This window comes from Poecile atricapillus, chromosome Z (genome assembly GCF_030490865.1).
Source record: "Poecile atricapillus isolate bPoeAtr1 chromosome Z, bPoeAtr1.hap1, whole genome shotgun sequence".
NCBI classification, from domain to species: Eukaryota; Metazoa; Chordata; class Aves; order Passeriformes; family Paridae; genus Poecile; species Poecile atricapillus.
In genome coordinates this window covers 64,131,359-64,152,508 of record NC_081289.1, presented here as the reverse complement: position 1 = coordinate 64,152,508, position 21,150 = coordinate 64,131,359, and the positions used below count along the sequence as shown (strand labels likewise).

At 39.6% G+C, this 21,150-nt stretch overlaps 1 pseudogene; it reads right to left on the bottom strand.

The window, feature by feature from the left end:
* LOC131572588 (potassium voltage-gated channel subfamily KQT member 1-like) overlaps positions 1 to 21,150 on the bottom strand; it is a 459,238-nt pseudogene that overhangs the window by 209,588 nt on the left and 228,500 nt on the right.

Below are 21,150 nucleotides of genomic sequence, written 5' to 3'. Positions count from 1 at the left end.
CGCAGACACACACATACAGACACACACACAGACATACACACATATACACACACACACAAAACGCACATACACACATGTACACACAGACATACACACATACAAAAATACACACACATACAAACACATACACACACATACACATATACACTCACTCACATAGACACATATACACAGACACACATATACAGACATAGAAGCACTCATACACACAAACACACATATACTCAGACACACAGACACACACATATACACAAACATACCCACACACGTGCACACATACACACACATATTCACCCACACAAATACACACACACACGTACACACACACATAAATACATACACACACATAAACACATATACAAACACAGAATCACAACTATAAACACATATACAAACACAGAATCACAACTATAAACACAGACGTGTACACACACATACACACACACACATATACACACACAAATACATGCACATACACACACCCACACAAACACACCCACACATACACACACAAACGCATACAGACACACATACACACGTACACACATATACACACACACTCATAGACACACGCATATACACATGTACACACATATACACACATTCATAGACACACACATATATACACACAAATACATACACATACACATACATACACACTCATACACACACACATAGACACACATGTATGTACATATAGGCACACATTCACAGACACAGACACACACACACAGACATACATGCACTCACACACACCCATACACCCACACCAACACACACACATACATATGCACACATACATACACACATACACACACACATACACAAACATACATAGATACACATGCAGACACATGCACACATGCACACATGCACACACATACAGACATGTACACACACATACACATGCACACATACACACACACATACACACATACACACACACACATACACACACAGATACACATACCTATACACACACAGACATACACACACCTATACACACACACATAAACACATACACACGCACAATCACACATATACACACATGCACGCATACACACACATACAGACACTGACATACACAGACCCTTACACACACACAGACATACACACACACGCACAGACACGTATACAGACACACATATACATACACACATATACACTCACACACAGACACACACATCATATGCACACACATTCACACATACATAAGGAGATGCTTTCCAGCACATGAAGAAATTTAATTATTTTAAAAAAATTACCCAGAAACCCAAGCTCATCATAAGGATGGAGTCCACACTGAGGTGGAGTGTGTGGTTTGTATAGGGTAGGTTGTTTTGTGTGTATGTTATGCTCAAAATAATATAATATATATAAAATAAAATTATATAATTAGAGCTTTATTGACATAATTCCATACTTTTCCATCTTTTAACCTAAACAACAGGAAAAAATGTTTTGTCAAGACCCTTCCTTAAAATGTTTTGTAAAGGAGAACATGACATTTGAACAGAAGTGATCTGGCTTTGGGAAAGTTATGAGCACGTAAATTAATAATAGAATCTTGCAACATCTATAACTATAATGAATACCATGAAATGTCTACTGAAATAACATATCCTTGGATCGATAAATGGTACTGACACAATCTCTGTGTCTTCAATAGGACCCAAAGCAGCTCATGTTCCTTACCTCTCTGCTCAAGCATTTCTCAGCATGATGCTCAATTTTAAAAGGGCTCAAAACTGTCCTTAATTACAATGAGTCGCTCCTCGTTTGGCTCCTGGGCTGTTGCTGTGGTAGGGCAGGGAGGAAGGGGAGTGGGTGGTGGTCCTGGGTCATGGATGTTCTCACAGTCTCCACCCTGGTGGGATGCTCAGAATCACTTGACAGCTACTCTGGAAGGGCTGGGGAAGGGGACATCCCTTGGCTGGCTCAGCGGCCCCTCTGCAGGTTCTGGCTGTGCCTGTGTGGTTGCAGAGCCTGGTGAGACAGCTGTGTGCCCAAGGGCTACTGCAGACTGAGTTTGCTCCTCTGCTCAGGGCTCAGACAGCAATGAAAGACATCACTTTCAGCTAAAACACTTGGGTGTATTTAAGACTTTTTCTTTTCTTTTTTTTTTTTCCCCTTTTTTTTTAATTGCACGAAGGCTGTAGCTTAAGCCAGACAAGTCAAACATTTCCTTTTTTGTTGGAAATAATTGAACCAGAATAGAAAACAGAGATGATGAAATCCAAAGCAACTGTAAAAAATATCTCACAGGGATGTTTTTATAATCTTTCTTTGATATAGCATTCTGTTTGTTAAAAGCTGGTATTGACCAGTTCAGATGTCCTCTTTTTCTTCTTCTTTATGGAGTCTGATAACTTTCAGCCTAATGTGCTTTGGAACAGTCAGGGAATGTTTTCAGTGAAAAAAGATACCTAAATGGACCCTAAAGCCAGGCAGAGTGACAACTATTGCAGGCCATGCTGAGGTACAGGTCAAGCCTCCAAACAAGCTTGTTATCAGTGGGATGCATTTCAGTCCAGCAGCATTTTTTAATCATAAGAGTTGACTTTAGTGCAGGGATCAGGGAAGGGTTTTTGCCAAGGCTGGTTGGCAAGGTAGCTGTAGATAGTGGCAAATGCATTCCAGACGCGTTTTCCTGACTTTAATTCAGGTGTCATGAATTAGAGGAGTTATTCAGTGTAACATCATGAGCTGTGGAAAATAAAGGCCCCTTCAGCAAGGTAAATGTTGGGGGTTGACTGTCCTTCCTTTTGTTCTGTCTCACCTATGGAATTTTTTGCCCATTAGTTGTGGGGAATCCTGATTTCTGGTACTTGTTGGGTACTTGAGAAACACAGGGAGTTTGGCTGGGACCTGGGGGGAAGTGGAGCAGGGAGAAGGGATGGTGGGGGCAGCTGGGGGCTGGCTGGTTTCTTGGGCTCAAGAGCGAGACACTATCGGAGCTGTTGTGGCTGGGAGAAGGGAATTCACCATTACCCAGATGGAGCTGCTGCTTCTTCTTCTCCTTCTTCCTTGGTGGCCTTGGACCCCCTGTCCTGCCGGGACGTGTGGCAGTGCCAGGCACTGCCACGGAGCTGCTGATACACCTCAGCCACCGGCCCAGGATCTCAGCTCATCCCTGCTGTTCCAGCTGAGTGTTCCTCAGAGCCCTGCAGGAGCACCAGGACTGACTGGCCGAGGGGGTTTGTGAAGCAAAGCCTCTCCTCCATCCCATCTCAGCTGAGAAAGCTGTCACGGGGTCCCTGGTTCTGTTTTGTTGTTAACTCTGTAGTTATTGTTGTTTGTGTGCCTTGTTATACATACTAGTAAAGAACTGTTATTCCTGTCCCCAGATCTTTGCCTGAGAGCCCCTTGATTTCAAACTTATAGTAATCTGGAGGGAGACGGTCTACATTTTCCTTCCAAGGGACACTCCTTCCCTCCCTACCAGACACCTGTCTTCCTAACCAAGACAGTCAATTATAGCTCTATGTCCCAGTTTGCAAAACTGGTTTGAAGATACATGCTCACAGTACTTGGGTTACTGCTGAGCTTCATTCATTTGTCAGATTTTGATTGCTTAGCAGGAAAACACATACAGAATCACACTAACTTTTTTAATACTGGTCCCTGGGTGGTTGGTAAGTCCTGCCCAGAGTAACATACAGCATCATCTGTTCTGGAGCTGTCCAATGGGCATTAGCTTCTAAGCCAGCACAAACAGGGACTAGATCAGTGATGGCAACTGAAATGTACAGGAGTTACTTGAGAACTCAGCCCTCCATCTGCCTTTTTGTTTTTCTATCACATCTGATTAGGATTATTTGCTTTCCAGCTCTGTTTCTGGGAAGAAAATTGATTCCTGGTCCAAAATTTTAATTTTTTCCATGTGCAATTATCTCAAATGGGCTGATATTTTATTGGTAAAATTCAAAGAAAATCTTATTTGCACTGAAAGCAAGGGACAAGAAGGGTGGGAACAGAGAAATCAGAAAGAAGATAAGATTAGAGAGCTTCTCACAGGCAGATGCAGCAGTTGGTCTGTATCAAGTCACACACACACACAATGTGAACCTTCTGTTGCTGGAGAGAAGTGGTGGAGAGACATGGTTCTCATCACAAGGGAAAGGAGCTTATGTAATGTGGTTTTAAAACTGAGGGAAGCTGAAATATCCAAATTAAAAAAAAAAAATCACCATCCCTATAAATTAAAATATTATTGCCTTCAGCAAAGCCAAGCCAGACGAAATGTCCTTGAGCCTTTTAAACCACATGAATGAAGAAAAGGTTGCAGCTTGAGTCTGACATGCAAACACCTGAACTGTCAGGCAATGATTCTGATTCCGAAGTTCATCCCAAGCCAGGAGCAGCAGAGAAATAACATGAGAGATTTCCAGTTTTGTAATATTTCATCAAAGCCTTATAAAGAACACATACTTCTGGAGCATTTCCACTACTTACATGATGGAAATTGTATAAGATCCTATTTGCACTGAAACCTGAGGGAACATATCTGAAAATGTTGACACAACTTTCCCCTTTATTCCTAATCACCACTCCACCTTAAACCTACCTCATCGCTATTCTAACAATATCGTTACCAGAACCTTTTCAAGCCCGTGTTTGGCTCAAAGCTACAAATAAATTAGGATTGGCTCCTCTCAAAACAGAGCAGCCTGAAGGCCTATTTGGCTTCACCACACCCTGCTGACAGTCTCAGTTTGTGAAGGGATGCTGCAGACTCTACAAATCCCTCCTCTGCAGGTACAGTCTCAGGTAGGAAAGAGTACAGAAGTGAAAGAGTACAGTTTGTGAGGGGGAGCTTTCTGGGATCTGGTTGTTTTGCTGAAGATTTTATGGAATTTTCTGTCTTCACCCACCACCCCCCATCCCACATACACTACTGCCTCTGAATTCATTCCAGAACACAGCTGCCTCTATTTCTACCTGCCCCTTTAAGCTGACCTTCCCTGAAGTGAATGGGAAAGAAAGCAGATTTCCTACAGGAGGGAATTTAGAGGCAGGGAGGAGAGAGCAGGGACAGGACAACAGCTCTAAGGGCAAACTGCCAGAAGAGGAAGAAGTAGGACATCATTTAGAGGGAACAACAGGCTAGACAATATATTGGCAAAGGAAACACCACTGGGAGAAGCAGCAGAACAGGGTGCTTTCTAAATGTTCTCCAGGAACTGAATAAAGTAAGTAAAAAGCTCCTGAAAATGCTCAGAGGTGAGTGTAAGCTGCTCACTGAATGTGATTTCATGAAGAAGAAAAGCCCCTGAACTTGGAGTTGTTTTTCTCAACTGCAGACAGCTGAAGTTCTCAGTTACAAGTTTGTTCTGTAATTTTACAAAGTGGGTTTATTGAGAAAGTGGGAGAAAAGAACTGTGTTAGTCCCCTGCTAATTAAATTCATAATTAAAATGAGCAATTAAGCTTACTACAGAATGCTCTTGTGTCTGGATGCCCAACTGCCCTTGAACAACAACTCATCTGGTGAACTGTCTCTGAGAACTAAAGTAGCCTTTGGATATTTATAGTTAACATTTTCCTCTATTTTTTGTTGGCAGCAAAATAAAAATCCCTGGTCTCTTTTCTGCCATTTTATTTCTTCCATTCTTTCTGCAATGTCAGAACAAAAAAGATGATGTCATATGGATGTCTTTTCAGTGTGGAAATGCAAACACAGAAAGATTTTCTTTTTTTTTTTTTTTTCCTGAGCAAACAGCTTCTAGAAATTGGCACAATAACTTCCTGTGTTAGTGCTGACCATCACTACTGCTGGTGCCAGGATAGGTGAAACACTCCTGTCTCCATGCCACTTCTAATTTTCTTACCCTCAAGCCACAAATCCCTTCTTGGGATGTCGACAGATGCTGGCAGATAATGACACATTTTTATCTCACATATTATAGCATTCACTGATCCTAGCAGCTAAGTATTTTATTTTTTTTAACTTCTCTCTCCTTAAAACTTAGTCTTCATCAATTCATCTTTTAAAAAATACCCACAGACTATCTAGCTGGTAAAAGACACTGCAGAGACAGCCATCACCAAGTCCAAACAACTTCCCATAGATGTCTTTCTGGAATCTAAATAGCCTTCACATCTGTGCAGCACAGGAATGGGACAGCATTATTCCATAGGTTCTGGTTTGCTCACTTTAAGAAAAATGCCACAAGCAAAATTAATGAACTTTAGGACTTCATTTTCCTCTTCACTGTGTTCAGCATTTATGGGAACTATGTGGTGTTGTTAATATACACCAATGACTGAGCGCTGTATTTATGCCTCAATGATTTTCTGTCATGAGAATATAATGCCTGGCAAAGTCTGATTCTCTGAAATAACAGCTTGTTTGGCATCATTAATCTTAATTCCTATCTTGCCTGAATAGGAATTGGATAACAGTCTAGTAAGGAAATAGTTCTGAGAGTTAAAACTTCAATGGCTTTTGGGCTGCCCAAAGCTTCATATTTCTTTTTAAAAATATGTAATTAATTAATCTGTGTCAATCTGCAGAATAATATCTGTGGAATAACACAAAATGCTTCTTGTGGTTTCAAAAAACAAAAAACAATGGCTTTTGGCAGGATCTTTCATTAGTTCTTGTGATTTAGTAGTTGCAGCAGAGGCTATGGAAATATAACTCCTGGGTTCTTGAACTGATTGATTTAACTGGCCTCTGTGTTTCCATGTGATCTTGTTCAATTTGTTTTACCTGGCTGTGCTCTAGTTTATATGTCTATAAAGTAAGTGTGAAACCTGTCTAAGTCATGGAGGTGTCATGGGGATTTCAAGGCAATTAGCAGTCCCAAATGAAGTAGTATTTTATTTATAGAATGAGTCAGCAGAATAAAAAAAGAAAGGTAATGACAATATGTTTATCCCTTAGTGGTGATAAGAAAGATGGATGTTGCAAGTCTGCAAGCTTGGGATAAACTGCTAAGTCACTGTGCCCTGAGCAGAGGCTGTTTTCAAAAGCATTCTCATCTCCCCATCTTCCCTGCTTCCCCACTCCTGAGCACCTGAGCAATCCATGTAGGCTTAATCCATTAGTTCCCCGTTCACCAGATACCCGGCAATGCAAGGCACCTACAGCATCTGAAGCCAAACAGGACCATTAGATCATAAATGTGACCTGCTCAACTGTGCAGGGGATTGCATTTCACACAGCTGCCCTTGCCCTGAGCCAAAAACATTGTGTAGAACTAAAGTAACTTTCCAGAAAGGCATCTGGCCTTGATAGAAAGACCTTTATATACTGTTAAAAAGTGCCTTATTTTTTATTTAAATTTGTCAGTATTCAGCTTCTAGGGTCCTCTCTCCAACTGGAGTAACAGAGCAATTTTAACCTTTTCCAGGCCAGTCTTTATTCCTGGGACCTTCAGAGTTGCCAGATGCACTGCCCATGGCTGGGCAGGGAGACCAAGCTCTAGTGTAGGGAAGAGAGAGTACAGTACTGCTCTCTGTGGAATTGCAAGGGGAGACTGAAATCCTACTTTCTTTTTTTTTTTTCATTATTTTTCTGACTGTGGTTTAAATCATGCTACCAGTAATTACAGAGATTCATAATGGAAATGCTTAGACTGGCTAGAATGGAGAATGAATGGGAAGGTCTGTGTGTGAAAGTGTTAGAAAGGGAACACCAGCACAAAAAGCCCTGTGAGGGTGGCAGGTGCTAGACCATGAACATCACAGCACAATTATGAACAGCTTTTGAAAATACTCAATTCAGGAACACAAAGAAGTAGGTTCAGTCAGGAGCTGAAAAAGACCACTACGAGGTGATGGTAGGACAATACAGAACAGAGCTGGGGACTTAAGACACTCTGGTAAGAAGACAGAGTGGAGGAAAGAAATCCTAATCATTCCCAGAGGTGGCAGAGCACAGATGAAATAAAAGATCCTGGTCACTGTCAGATCCCAAAGGCAAAAAAGGTTTGGTGGCACCTGAGATCCTGAGGAGATCCCAGCATGAAGACTCAGTGGCCCTCCACACAATGGCAAGAAATCCTGAGCATCCCACCTGGATGCAGAGCTGGGACACAGGCTGGGGATCAGGCTGCATGGGTGCACACAGAATTGTATTTGTGAGGACCTGGTTATGGGATGTGAATAGCTGAAACTTGCAATCTTCAAAGAAAATAACTTTGCCCTCCACTAATATTTGGTATCAAGCCCTGGGACACAACAACCAGTTTATAGCAGCAGAAAAGACCCTTGAGAACTGGTTCTCAAATGGATCTCCTATTTCATCACCTGCAAATTTGCCTTTTAAAGGTCTTCTCAAACCCACAGATATCCTTACAAGATCCATGCAAACTTCCATCACAACCTATTTTGAGCTCCAACACCAGTTTCTACAAACCCATGTGCCCAGAAAGAATATTGCTTTGCCACTGGAGGAACTGCCATTTCAAAACCAGACAAAAATCATGTATCTTTAAAAAGAAAAAATTAGCGTGCATGAACTATTTTGCAGACAACAGTGATTATACTCAGAACCTCACAGGGAACTTTACGTGACCACAGACACATATTATTTTTCCACCCTGTATTTCATATAAGAACATGCATTAAAATCCTACAGGTCTCACTTGCCTAATACTGAAAATATGCAGTGCTTATCAATAGTTTACAATAGAAATAAATATCTTGCTAAGAGTTGTAAGCATCACTTGTGAAAAAAATCACTGAAACCAGAAGTTTTGCTGAGATGCTCATTTCAAGAGATTTCACTTGCTCATTGAGAAACTACTTTCTGTTCAAAGGTTTGCATTTTTTCTTTACTTTCAGGAAAAGATGCTATCTCCTGGCATTTTTTTTTTTCTGGCAGACCTTTAGCTCAGCCAGTGGATGAACAGGAGGAAAGTGTTCATATAGCAATTGCTTGTGACTTACTATTAAAGAACAGGAAAAATTCTTTTTTTGAGGTAAGTGAGGAAATCTGTGCCTTCATGCTCTGGGGAATTCTGATTTTCCTGTCTTTGTTTCCATCCTAGCACAAAGGAAAAATACTTTAAAAGTAATTATGAAACAAAAGATTCTAAAAGCATTTGAATCTGAAATGATAATATGCTTCTATTTCCCCCCCCTCCATTTTAAATGCACTTTTGATTCCAAAAAAGAAATATTTTATCCTCTTATAAAATGTATCCATTTTATCTGGTTTATGCCCTTTCTCTGCCCTGTAACTGGGACTTTTCCCTGCAGACATACCCTACACTGCATCATCTGGTGCAGAATGAAGACCACATGTCTAAGGGAAGATGTAAACTGGTTTACAGGATAGTACCAAAGAATGACATGTTATCCCATGAAACAGCAAATCATCCTGGGAAGACTCAGTTCAAATATTGGAATGGACTTTGGCAATTTTTCCACTAATAACAGTGTCCTGAATTCTGCCTGAATTGAGTGAGTTTTATTTTTACTCCTTCTGTTACAAAATTAAATTAATAAAACTTCCATTGCCTGCCAAAGTTATGTCATGGAAAAACTTCATTTTAAAGTGTTTTTTTCCCCTCCTTTGAAAGATCATCAACTTTTTATTCACTGAAAGTTATTAGCAAATGAGTATCTGATACAAGCAAAAGATAGCCATTTACTATTGAGTGCACAACTCAGTAACAGGATAATGCCTATTTGTGCTTTAAAGTCTCAGCCTTTTGGGTTTTGATTTTTTTGTGTGTGTTTTGCTTGGAGTTTTTTTAATTGGGCTTTGAGGATGCCAGTACTTCCATCAAAAGTGTTTCTAAATAATTATGCACTCATTTAGGTGGCTAACCACCTGAATTGCTGCAATTAGAACACTTGATAGAAACAATTCATTATGCCTGCACTGCTCAAGGCTGTTTTTAAGATCAAGATATAGAAATATGTTCAAACAAAGAAAACCCCAAAAACAAGGATCTTTATTTCATTTGACACATACCCACTGATTGTTCTCTGACAACAATCTGAGATCTCCTCTTGGAAGAATGAAATAAAAACTGGAAGTGATGCTATCAAGACTCCTACTGAAATGGATTTTTTTTTTTTTTTTAATCTAAGAAACCAACACATAGAAGTTGCCTCAAATCAGTTTTATGTTCTTGAAGAACTGGCTTTATTCTAGATCTGAAGGAACTTACTGCAGAGATGAGGCAGCAGCTCAAGTATTCACATTCAAGCCCAAAATCTCAGTGGTCCAAAAAGTGAAATAGGTCATGACCATCTCTCCATTTGGAGCTGAAATAAGAATGTGCTTCTTCTCTAATTTAATTTTCTTACACCGAAGTTCCCAGAATTCTGCTCTCCTCCAACAAGTCCTCACAACATTGAGCTGGCTTGATAATGAATTACAGGTGTAGTTTTCTAAAAGTTCACAAACCTGTAAACTTCACCCCAATTCCAAAGGAGCTTGATACAATTTATATTTTTGTTTGGCTATTATGCAAAAAGAAACTGCAAAATCTCAGGTTTGGCATGGATTTGAAACAAAACCACTTGAAAGGCTACAATTTAAAGTGAAATTTCTTTGATAATTTCAGTTTGCCCAAACCTGAAACTCAAAACAAACCTCAGGGCAGAATTGCAAACCAGAACAGATAGAAATCAACAGATGTTTACACAACACTCCATAAATCAAAGGTACCTAACTTCACATGACATCAAGCAAAGGCTGACAAAGCAGGAATCAGACAGGAACATTTTTGAGTATGATCTACTTCACATATAACAAAATAATTAATCTCTCCTATTACCAGACTTCTAACCATGAAGCCTCATAATCTCAAGTTTTAAGCTCTTCTCACAATCTTAAAATTCCTATTGTCATCACTTCAATCTTTCTCAAATTTCCAAGCCTCATGCTATGAAAACTACAGGGGAAATTAAGTCATTTTATTCTACCCAAACTCATCTTTAAATGTGTTTTCTGTAGAATAATCACCAGTGTCTGATGAACTTGTGAACCAGTTGAGTCTGAGTGACAACTGATAATTTCCCTGAATTATAAAGTGTCACAAGTATCGTCAAGATCATTGTTAATGGACACTTTCAGACTATGGAGACTCTTGAAAATGCACAGGAATTTTTAAAAAATACACCATGCCTGCATGCTGCTTTTCAAATACCTCAGGCCATGTTTTGAAACTACAGTTTCCATTCCTGGCAGCTGTAAAATTAAACCCTGAAAGTGTTTACACACCTCTCCTACACCTTCCCAAATATCTCTTTAATGGAAGTACCTAGGGAATGGGGAACTGGTTAACTTTCCAAATGACTGAGAAAAAATACCTGCATAGGCCAAGATCCGTTCAGAATTAATAAAGGGCTTGATTCTGAAAACCCACATCCAAGTAATTCTGTACATGAGTTATTTCCCTGACAACAGAGGCTGTGGACAAGTATCAAACCATATTCAAAATTAACATTTGCAACATGGCAGCCTGATTATACAATTAAAAGTGGTGTTCAGGGAGTGTTCTTCAATTATTTATCCTCACTATTTCTGCATGATTTTATTGCATATTTTCATGTTGTTCACAAGAAAACTAGGAATTTTGGAGACAGACACATATATGTATACAATCCCATATTTAATTCACTTCCATGAGTTAAGCTCTTTGGTAAATTTCAGAAAATAATTAAATATGAACTAAAGTATATGCAAAGTTCTAGTTTGTGAGCATAAATATGGAAAAATGCAAATCTGATTTATAAACTCAAAATAATCTCTCAAGAGTGATTTAGCCATAGTTTTTAATAGTATGAAAATGACTAATTTAAGGTCAGGAGTAATTTAGTTTAACTGACTTGGCAATCCTTTGTTCTCTGGGTCATGTAAGTGTTGAGTAAATTATAAACCTGCAATTCTATCCTGAGGTCAAGGGACTTCAGAACTGATTTGATATATTGGTCTCCTGGAAAGTTCTTCCAAGGCCACTACCCCCTAAACTGTGTTTATGAGTTGACTACATTAATAACTGATAGAGTCATATAATATCAGCAGAGGTGAAATTAACCCTTAAAAAGAAGAGTATGTTCAAATTAGGATTTTTGACTGAGAGACGGGCAAATCAGATATACCTGTGAGAAGCCAAGTTTCTACATAGCATTGAAGAAAAAAACATGACATGACATGACATGACATGACATGACATGACATGACATGACATGACATAGAAAAGGTGTGGATGTTTGACTTCAGGAACAGAATCAGACTTGTGAACAGAATCAGATTATTCTTGTGAACATTACCTGGGATAATTCTGGGTTTGTGAAGCAAAACTATTACATTTATATCTTACATGGGACAAAGATAAATAAGACATCAACTACTTTTGCAGACTATATCAGAAGCATAAATACATTAAAAAAAAGTAACTGCTAATTTAATGCAGGCTTTGCTCTATCCCATAACGCTTGCCATTGAAAATCTGAAATGGGATGTAAAGTGAGATATTTTCCATTCAAGAATTAAGTGTGCATTATAGCGGCACTTCTTAATTTTGAACCTTTTAATGTTTCCAACCATTGCACTGCTAAAGAAATACACTGTAAAGCCCAGACAAAGAGCCTGGACTATTCTTTCATCATCAGGCAAACATTAAAGTTAATGGTCGTCAAAATGTTTAGGGTTATTTATTTTACCCAACAACAGAGTCCTGAACTTATAAGTAAGAGGTATATCCAGATTACTCTATTCAGTTCTGATTTAAAAGAAACTCACTAATCACAATCTGAAATATTGAAATCCTTAAGGATAACCTGGTGTTAACCTTGAGCACTCCTGTGAAAAATCAGAATTAGGTTCCCCCCACCTCCAAGCCTGTAGATTTTATTTGAACATGAATATCTCCTGGTAACTAGGAATGTTTCTCCTGGAAAGCCCTTGGCTGTCTCCTTCCATTACTTTCAAATTCCTAGCAAGAGAACAAACTACACTTTTCCTGTATAAAAATCCAACAGTTGGTTAGATTAACCATCAATACACAGGTATTTGTTAAAATACACAGGTATTTTAACACAGGTTAAAGAAATATCAGCATCAGAATTAAAACTGTTCAGACTCTTTCCACAACGGGTTGCAGAGTTTGACCTGGTCACACAGTAAGAACCACTTTGAAAAGAGACATTATATTGCTGATGGTACTTCAGGCCCTTCCCAGGTCCTGTCCCTGGTCCCAGAGAGCAGAGCTCAGTGCCTCAGTGCTCCTCTTCCCCTCAGGAGAAGCTGTGACTGCCATGTCTCCCCCCAGACATGTCTCCAGCTGAACAGACCAAGTGTCCCCAGCTGCTCCTCACACGGCTTCCCCTCAAGGCCCTTTACCATCTTCATGCCCTCCTTTGGGCACTCTCTTAATATTTTAATGTCTTTCTTACATTGTGGCACCCAAAACTTCACACAATATTTGCAGCAAGGTGCCCCAGCCCAGAGCAGAATGGGAGAATCCCCTCCCTGGCTTGGCTGGGCCTGGTGCCCACAGGACAGGGATGTCCCTTCTGGCTCCAGGGCACTGCAGCTGTTGACCAGGACCCCCAGGTCCTTTTCCCTGGCACTGCTTTCCAGCCTCTGATTCCCAGTCTGCCCATGCATCCAGGGTTGCCCCACCCCTTGTGCAGAATCTGGCACTGTCCCTTGCTGAACTTGAGATGATTGGTGACTGCCCAGCCCTGTCATTTGTAGAGGTCTCTCTGCAGGGCCTCCCTGTCTTCAGGGGCATCAACAGCTCCTCCCAGTTTAGTGTCATCAGAAACTGACTAAATATTCCTTAGGCTGCTTCATCCAGGTCATTAATGAAGAAGCTGAACAGCACAGTGCTGATGATGGAGCCCTGCAGAAGCCCACTAATGACCAGTGTCAGCCTGGTGTCACCCCAGTCACTGTCACCCTTTGTGCCCCACCTGTGAGCCTTTTGCTCACCCATCATGTAACACAGTTAACACAGCCATGGGCCAGACAGTTTGTCCATAAGAATCCTGTGAGAAACAGTATCAAAAGCTTTGCTGAAGTCCAAAAAGATTAATCTCCTGGCTTTCCTGGATCAGACAGATTGGTTACCCTATCATAGAAGGAATTCAAGCGGAACTTTCCTTTCATGAAGTCATGCTGGCTTTGACCAATGACTGTGTTGTCCTCCAGGTGTTTTTCAGTCCCTCCCAGAATCATCTTTTCTGTGATTTTTCCAGGAACTGAAGTGAGACTGATGCAGCTCTGTGAATTGGGTCAGAGTTGAATCACAAGGATGATGTACAGAGCAGGGAGGGGAAGGATATGCAGCTGGAGCAGAACCTGCCATCAGTCATGGAGAGCTTTGTGTTGTCTCAGCCTCAGCCTGACTTGTTCCTTCAGCTCAGTGATGCCACGTGCCACAACAGGCGCTTGACAGATTGTGAAAAAATGGGTGAAGCCTGGCAGGTTTGAGAACCAAGTGTTGTAACTGCATCTGGCAGGGGAGGAGGGCAAATTAGCAATGAAAACAGCCGGTGCTGATTTGAGAACAAGGGCACTTGAACTGGCTGGCTGTGAGCTGGCTTACATAAATTTTATTTACATTATATGCCAGGTAGAACTCATCTCCTTATGCTGAGCTCAGGGCACTGGCACATTCCTCGCTGAGGGTCAGAGGGAGTTTAGCTCAGGTTTAGGCTTTAACAACATCAGCAGAAGGGTGAGGGCTTGAAGCAAGGATTCAACTCTAGGTTATTGGCTTACAAACTTCTCCCCAAATATTCTGTAAGTAGCAACTTCTGACCATTCACTGTGAAAAGCAATAAATTTGAACGGATGATGTGTGGGACAGAAGATTTAGTGATGAAAGGCTGCCCTCTGTAACACACAGAGGTCCTAAAATTGCAGTCACTGTTTTGTTTTCTAATCTCCATCAAAAGCACCTTCTTAATTCTGAGTTTCTTGGTGTATCAGTACTACAAAATAAAATTTCAGTTTGCTAATATTTATCAGCTGTATTTTAAATGAAAGCTATTTTCTGGGAGATACTGAAAGAAACTTCTCTCCTACCTCATTTTAGATAACATATACTATATGGAGAGTATATACTGTATTGTATATTTTCTATAAAAACATTACATTTTTAACTTCCTCAGGACTGTGTATATAAATATTTGTACATGAAATTATAAGATAGGCTTTGAAATTTATGCCATAAATTTCTGTTAATGTTCTAAAAATATTTGTTCAGGCAGATGAAATTGCAGCAAAATATTTTACTACAGACCAGTCAAAGGTTCTCAAAACTTTATCTTCCTAAAAAACAGTCTTTAAATCTATAAAACACAGTTCCATTTTAGATATCAAAAAGGCAAACTTAACCGGCTTGACTTTGTTAATACAAAGCAGTTTAAAATTTTTGAAAACACTGAGATCTAGGGTGAAATAAAGTCAAGTTGTAAGCATTTTCTCTTATTATATATAAGTTTTAATTTTGTTTTCTAGAAACTTATCCTGTTCGAGACAAATGGCAGTGGATGGGGAATAGGAAATATTTCCTATTGTGCATATTTCCTATTGCAATTAGCACTAAAGAGATCAGGATGTGCTGCCCAGCACACCGAGTTCCAAGTACACAAATTGTTAATAAGTCTGACTCCTCACAAGCCAGAAAACTATGTGTGTGGTCTCAGATATATTTCTGAAGGAGTGCCATGGGGTGTCCCAGCACCTCAGTCAGGAGCTCAGCCCCACCTGGAGACTCCCAATGGCTTTTACCACCCACACTGGAAGCTCCTGGGCAGAGGGAGAGCCCTGTTCTGCACCATTTCTGCTCTCACAAAGGTCCCTTTAGTGGCAGGAGCTTTCCCTCAGGAAGGTTCCAAACAGCCCTCAAATCACAGGCACAGTATCAACAGTTTTCCTGCGTGTCTTCATGGAAACCTGTTTCCCTTTCTCTCCCTCACCTAAAGACCACGATCAGGTGAGCTTGAGTCCCCAGGAGCTCACAGCTTTCCATGAGTTCAGCATAGCTGCAGACAGCTCTGCGTCCACCTCAAACTCACACCTCACTGCCAGCAGTCTGGCCACCCCCAGCTCCCATGGGAGAAAGCTCCTCACTGCATTCTGCAGCCCCTGCTCACGCTGCCTGGCCCCGACTGATGCCTTGGAGTGGCTACCCAAAACAGAGGTTTTACAAGATTAAGAGAATAAAAATGGGTATTTATTAAAGGCCTTCAACAGGTACACCTTGGACAATAAAAAGCTTCTGAGAGGATGCACCCAAGATGGCTGATGGTAATGTTCTTCATACAGTCAATTTAAGTTTCATACATACATTATAAGTTCGGTCCATTTACATATCAGGCATTAATCCTCCAATAACAGCTTCAGGTAATGAAGTCATATACCCCCAGTTATTTTCCCCCTGTCAATTCACCTTTTTTTATACTTTTTGGGGCCTGAGGTAGTCAAGTATCCTTGATTCCCAGGCCCAGAGAGGAATTGTTTTGTCTGAATAAAATGAGAGAACAGTAGCTGACAGGCTATGGAGCTTTGGAATTATACACTAAAGAATTGCAGGTTTAAAAGTATATGAAAAATATAAAAGCTAAAATCCTAAGGCATCATGATAATCTGAAAATGCCTGAAGCCAAAGCTTGCTCCCTGCCCTGCCTTCTCTGCAGAAATCCCACACCTCTGGTTGCCAACATCCCTCGGGGTGCCTGTGCTGCACACATTGAGCAGCTGTCCAGTGCCAAGGGGATGTTTCAGATCATGGGTGCCAAGGGAAGAGCACAGGGAGATTCATGGGCAGTGGGCATAGACTCAGGTTTAGGAATTTACTCCAGCAATTTACTAATCCCCATGAATCTTTTAGATGTGCCCAAACACTTTTTCCCCTCACAGCATTAGTGTGTTGCCCAGCAGATGGAAATAGTTTATCTTCCTCTCATTCACATGTCAGCAGCAAGCAACAAGTCCTTGGGCCTGTGACAATTTTATTTTATAATTTTTTTTTAGGAGGGAAGGACATATTTTTGTTCTTCTTTTCAGATTTAACAATTTTTTTATGTTTCATGTTTCGCCTTCAAATACAGCAAAGTTAAGGCCATTCAGGTGTCTCTCAAAACAAAATAATAAAGAACACCAGCAGTCACACCTATATTAGACACAGATCTCTAAAAACCATATCTCTACATAGAGTTTTTCTGTTTTCCCTTGCAATAGTAAGACAGGAAAGAGAAAAAAAATGCTATATACTATTTTTCTGTATCTTGTTTCATGCTGGCCCACAGAACAGTTTCACAAGTAAAGTCTTGAATCAACTGTGATGTCACTGTGTTATTACTGTTATTACTGCTAAAGTATATTTTTCTTTATTGAACAACAGCAAATGCATTCCAGAAATAAAAATTGTTCATAAAATTAAAAAAAAAAATGTCAAGATGGCAGCATTAACCAAGAGAGTTTAGGAAACGCCATATGCTAGGTACCTTTACAAACTCAGCTGAAGCCTCTAGGCATTAGCGTTATATTAGGATTGCTGGAGTTTTCAAAATGAGTGAAAATATATTCAGATATTATCTTCTGCATTATATTCAGCAGAGAATGGAGAAAGTTCACTATAGTCTCTCTTACCTGATTTATGTTGGCTTTTGCAACAAAGTTCAGGTGACTGCAATTCAATTTCTTTTTAAATGTAAAGAAAATACCATGCTGTAAAAATAGCACCCCAGTAGGGAAGCTTCAGTTCTTGTATTCATTTAAAAGCTGTGTCACTGCACAAATATTAAAATATTCCTAAACCAAACAGCCCATTCTTACAGCTAAAGAAAGGTGGTGGGTAAATTGAGCGCCTGGATTGAACTAACAAAGGTGGGAGGCTGAAACACTTGAAGATGGACTGGCCAGGTAACTCAGCCACTAACCAGCCTCAGCTGTGAAGGAAAAACTGAAGGTGTGCCTTTCTTCATGTGTGACAGCACGTCACAGAGTCAGCAACATGAAAACTGAAAACTGTGTGTCAAAGGTTTGAACTAATGTGTGCATGACCCATTCCATGTAAGAGGAATCTGTACCAAATTGGGCTAGGCATGTCTGTGCAGCTTTCCTGGTTATCCTGACCACTGTGAGTTCCTCAGAGGCCTTACTTTTGTCCAAGAAGCTGATTGCAAGTTCAATGAAGAAATAAAGAAGTTGAAATGAATAAATGACATAATGTCCCACTATATAAAAATTCCAAAAGCATTGAAGAAAAAGCCCAGTACAAAAGCTTTCTATTCATGTAGCATAACTCTGCATGGTTTTTTACACCTGGAAAATCAGAAAGCTCAAATCAGTATTTAGAAAAACTTAATTTTAGTTTTTTGGAGGTTTTTTTTTTTAAATATACTTGTGCTCATAGTTTGCAAACTTAAGCCATGGTGCTTAATAAAGGTGGCTTTGTATCGGAAATTTAGAATGCAAACTTTTAACTCAGATGTTAACTCAGATCCACTGTGGAAAATCAGTTTGGGAAATAGACACAAAAGCTAAAAGTTTAATGAAAATATGCAACAGAATCACAAAACCCTTCTGCTGAACTTCTGACTTTTGTGACTTTGACTTCATGATCATAAGGTTTCACTAAAAGAGTGTTTGCATTGAATATATTTTCTTTGCATTCTTTTTGGAGATGAGTTCACAATGGAATTTTATCTTTGTTTCCTGGGATTCCATCTGCTCCCACTGCCATTCCACTCCCTATGAGCCCTTCACAAATGGCTCCTGTGGACAGGGCTTTAGGTGAGGAACAGTTACAAGAGTAAGATTAACTCTTCAGATGAAAAGTTGTCCTTTTCATTCAGACTTCCTTGATAATAAAGAATGAGAGAGTGGAAAAGAACAGAATACATAGCAGTGACAGAAGTGTTCCTAAAGAAAATGCGGCTCTGAACCTTTTCTTCAGAAAAGTTCCTGCCTACATGCGAAGGGTGCTGGGTTGACAGAATGGGTAACATGAACTCCCTCAGAATTAGATGATGTTCTGCCAGAGCTATAAAAAAAGTGTAAGAATGAAGTGACTTAATCACCACTAAAATCATAATTGTACACTCACCCAGGTTGAGATTGCAGTTCAATCCCTTGTTAGTTCAGGGCTAATGTCAAAGTTAGGTCAGGTTGCTCATGTTTTGCGAATCTTTGGAGCAGAATCTCTAGTTATGAGGTAACAATAACCCCAGAGGCCCATCAGGCTGGCAAGCTGTATTTTGATATCCCATCAAGGAACTGGGATCAGCTTTGTGGTATGAAGATCACCCAGCACACCGCACAGAAATACAAGGACAACACTACAACTGCAAACGTTTAAGAAAATTTCAATCAGCGTATGAGAGGTTTATGGAAAAGATTTTCAAAAGCCAGCAGAAAGGCCAGCTTCTTTCCCAAAAGCTACTAATAAACTGTTGCGTGACCTCAGGCGAAATCACTTCAGTGCTCTATCCTTCTGCTTCCCTTCCCACTGGGTCTGTTTAGACTGGGAGTGCTTCAGGGCCAAGGACTGTCTCTCAGTGTCTATTTACACAATGTCTGACACAGCCAGCCCCTGATCCTGCAGGGGACCTACAGATGCTATTGCATTACAGAGAAATAACAACAGTGACAAGCAAGATGTAACCAAATTAGGCAAATTGTGAGAGGGAATAAATTTACTTGTGAGAAACTTTGCTGGTTTTTTTTTTGTTGAAGAGTTTATTATGACAGCAGATTTTAATGCACAGCTAGAGCAGGCAAAACCAGCAATGAAAATGCATGTAGAGGCAGAGCTGCAAAAAACCAAAGACTAAAGATCATCTTTGGGTCTGTTAATGGAACCTACAGTTAATCTGTTAGAGCTGATTTTTGTTTCATGTGATATAGCACACTTTCACTTACTCATTTTCAAAATGGGAAGAAGTTTAAATTATTTTAGAGACAGGAAACAGGTAATAGTGATTGTCTTTCTTAGTGAAATTTCACCCAGTTGTCCCTAATAATGACACCAATAACTTGTTTTATATTCCTATCTTCAAAGGTAGCCTCTTTAATTTCCAAGTTGCAATGAAATATCTGTAATGACTTTTCAGTATTATCCTTATTTCAAATTCATTTCAATCCCATGTGAACTACTCATTTCTGAACTCCATGAGAATATTATTGTAGACTACAGCAAAAATTTTAGCTCCTTCCAAGAAATTCTTCTAAGAACAAGGATGAAGACACTGAAGCCTGATGAATCATTCATTTATTTTTTCATGTCAAGGAAAAAAGCAGTGTCAGGAGGAGGTAGCAGATAGTAAGCAAATAGATTAAGCAGTCTTGTTGGAAATATTTTTACTTTCTTCCTAAAATACACTTTAGGATGTTATGATTTAGTTATACAAACTAATGCCCCTTGAAATGAGAGATAAGGAATTATTTTTTTGGTATTTCTCTGTGGGGAATGTTTTTGGAAACACCTGATACCTGAGGCAGTCTACTTCATTTCAAAGGCAAGTATTTGCTCCTTAGGAGTAACCTCTGCTAATGGATGCAAACCTAGCAAGGTAGCAAAATCACTTTGATCACTCTTTCAAAATGTTTTTGGAATTTATCCATTGCCATGGAATGAGTTTCATCTCCTGGAAAGTGCTGAATCCTCATATTAATTATACCTCTCTATTGACAAAGTTAAATCTTAATATTATAGACTTACAATATGATTTGCATAAATACAAAAGTGTCTTCGCCATTTAAATATTCCAAAGATTTCTAGGGCCTTTTCTATTCCAGAAATAGAAGTAGAAATACTTCAGTTACAAACATTTGTCATTCCTGTCTCAATGTAAGTTTTATAAGCAAGAAACTGTGCAGAAACTGCCCAATTTCAATGCATACAACAAAAAAATCTGTACTGTACATTGTGTCAAGAGTTACCAAAACTTTTTTTTTTTTTTAATTTTTGTACAATGAAGTGGATTTTTAATGTTAATGCTTTAAATGCTGGATATCTGTAGCTTTTAATACTATTAGACGATTTAGCCATGAACACAGTCTTGTATAATTTCAGATTAAAATAACTGGAAAACAGGGGAGTTCAAGTCTGAAATAGACTTTGGGCTTTTAATACAGTTTGATCAGAAAGTTTATAATTCTTTCTATAGAGAATTCTTAAGTCTTAGGGAAACAAACTAAAAAATATCCCCCTATCTGGAATTT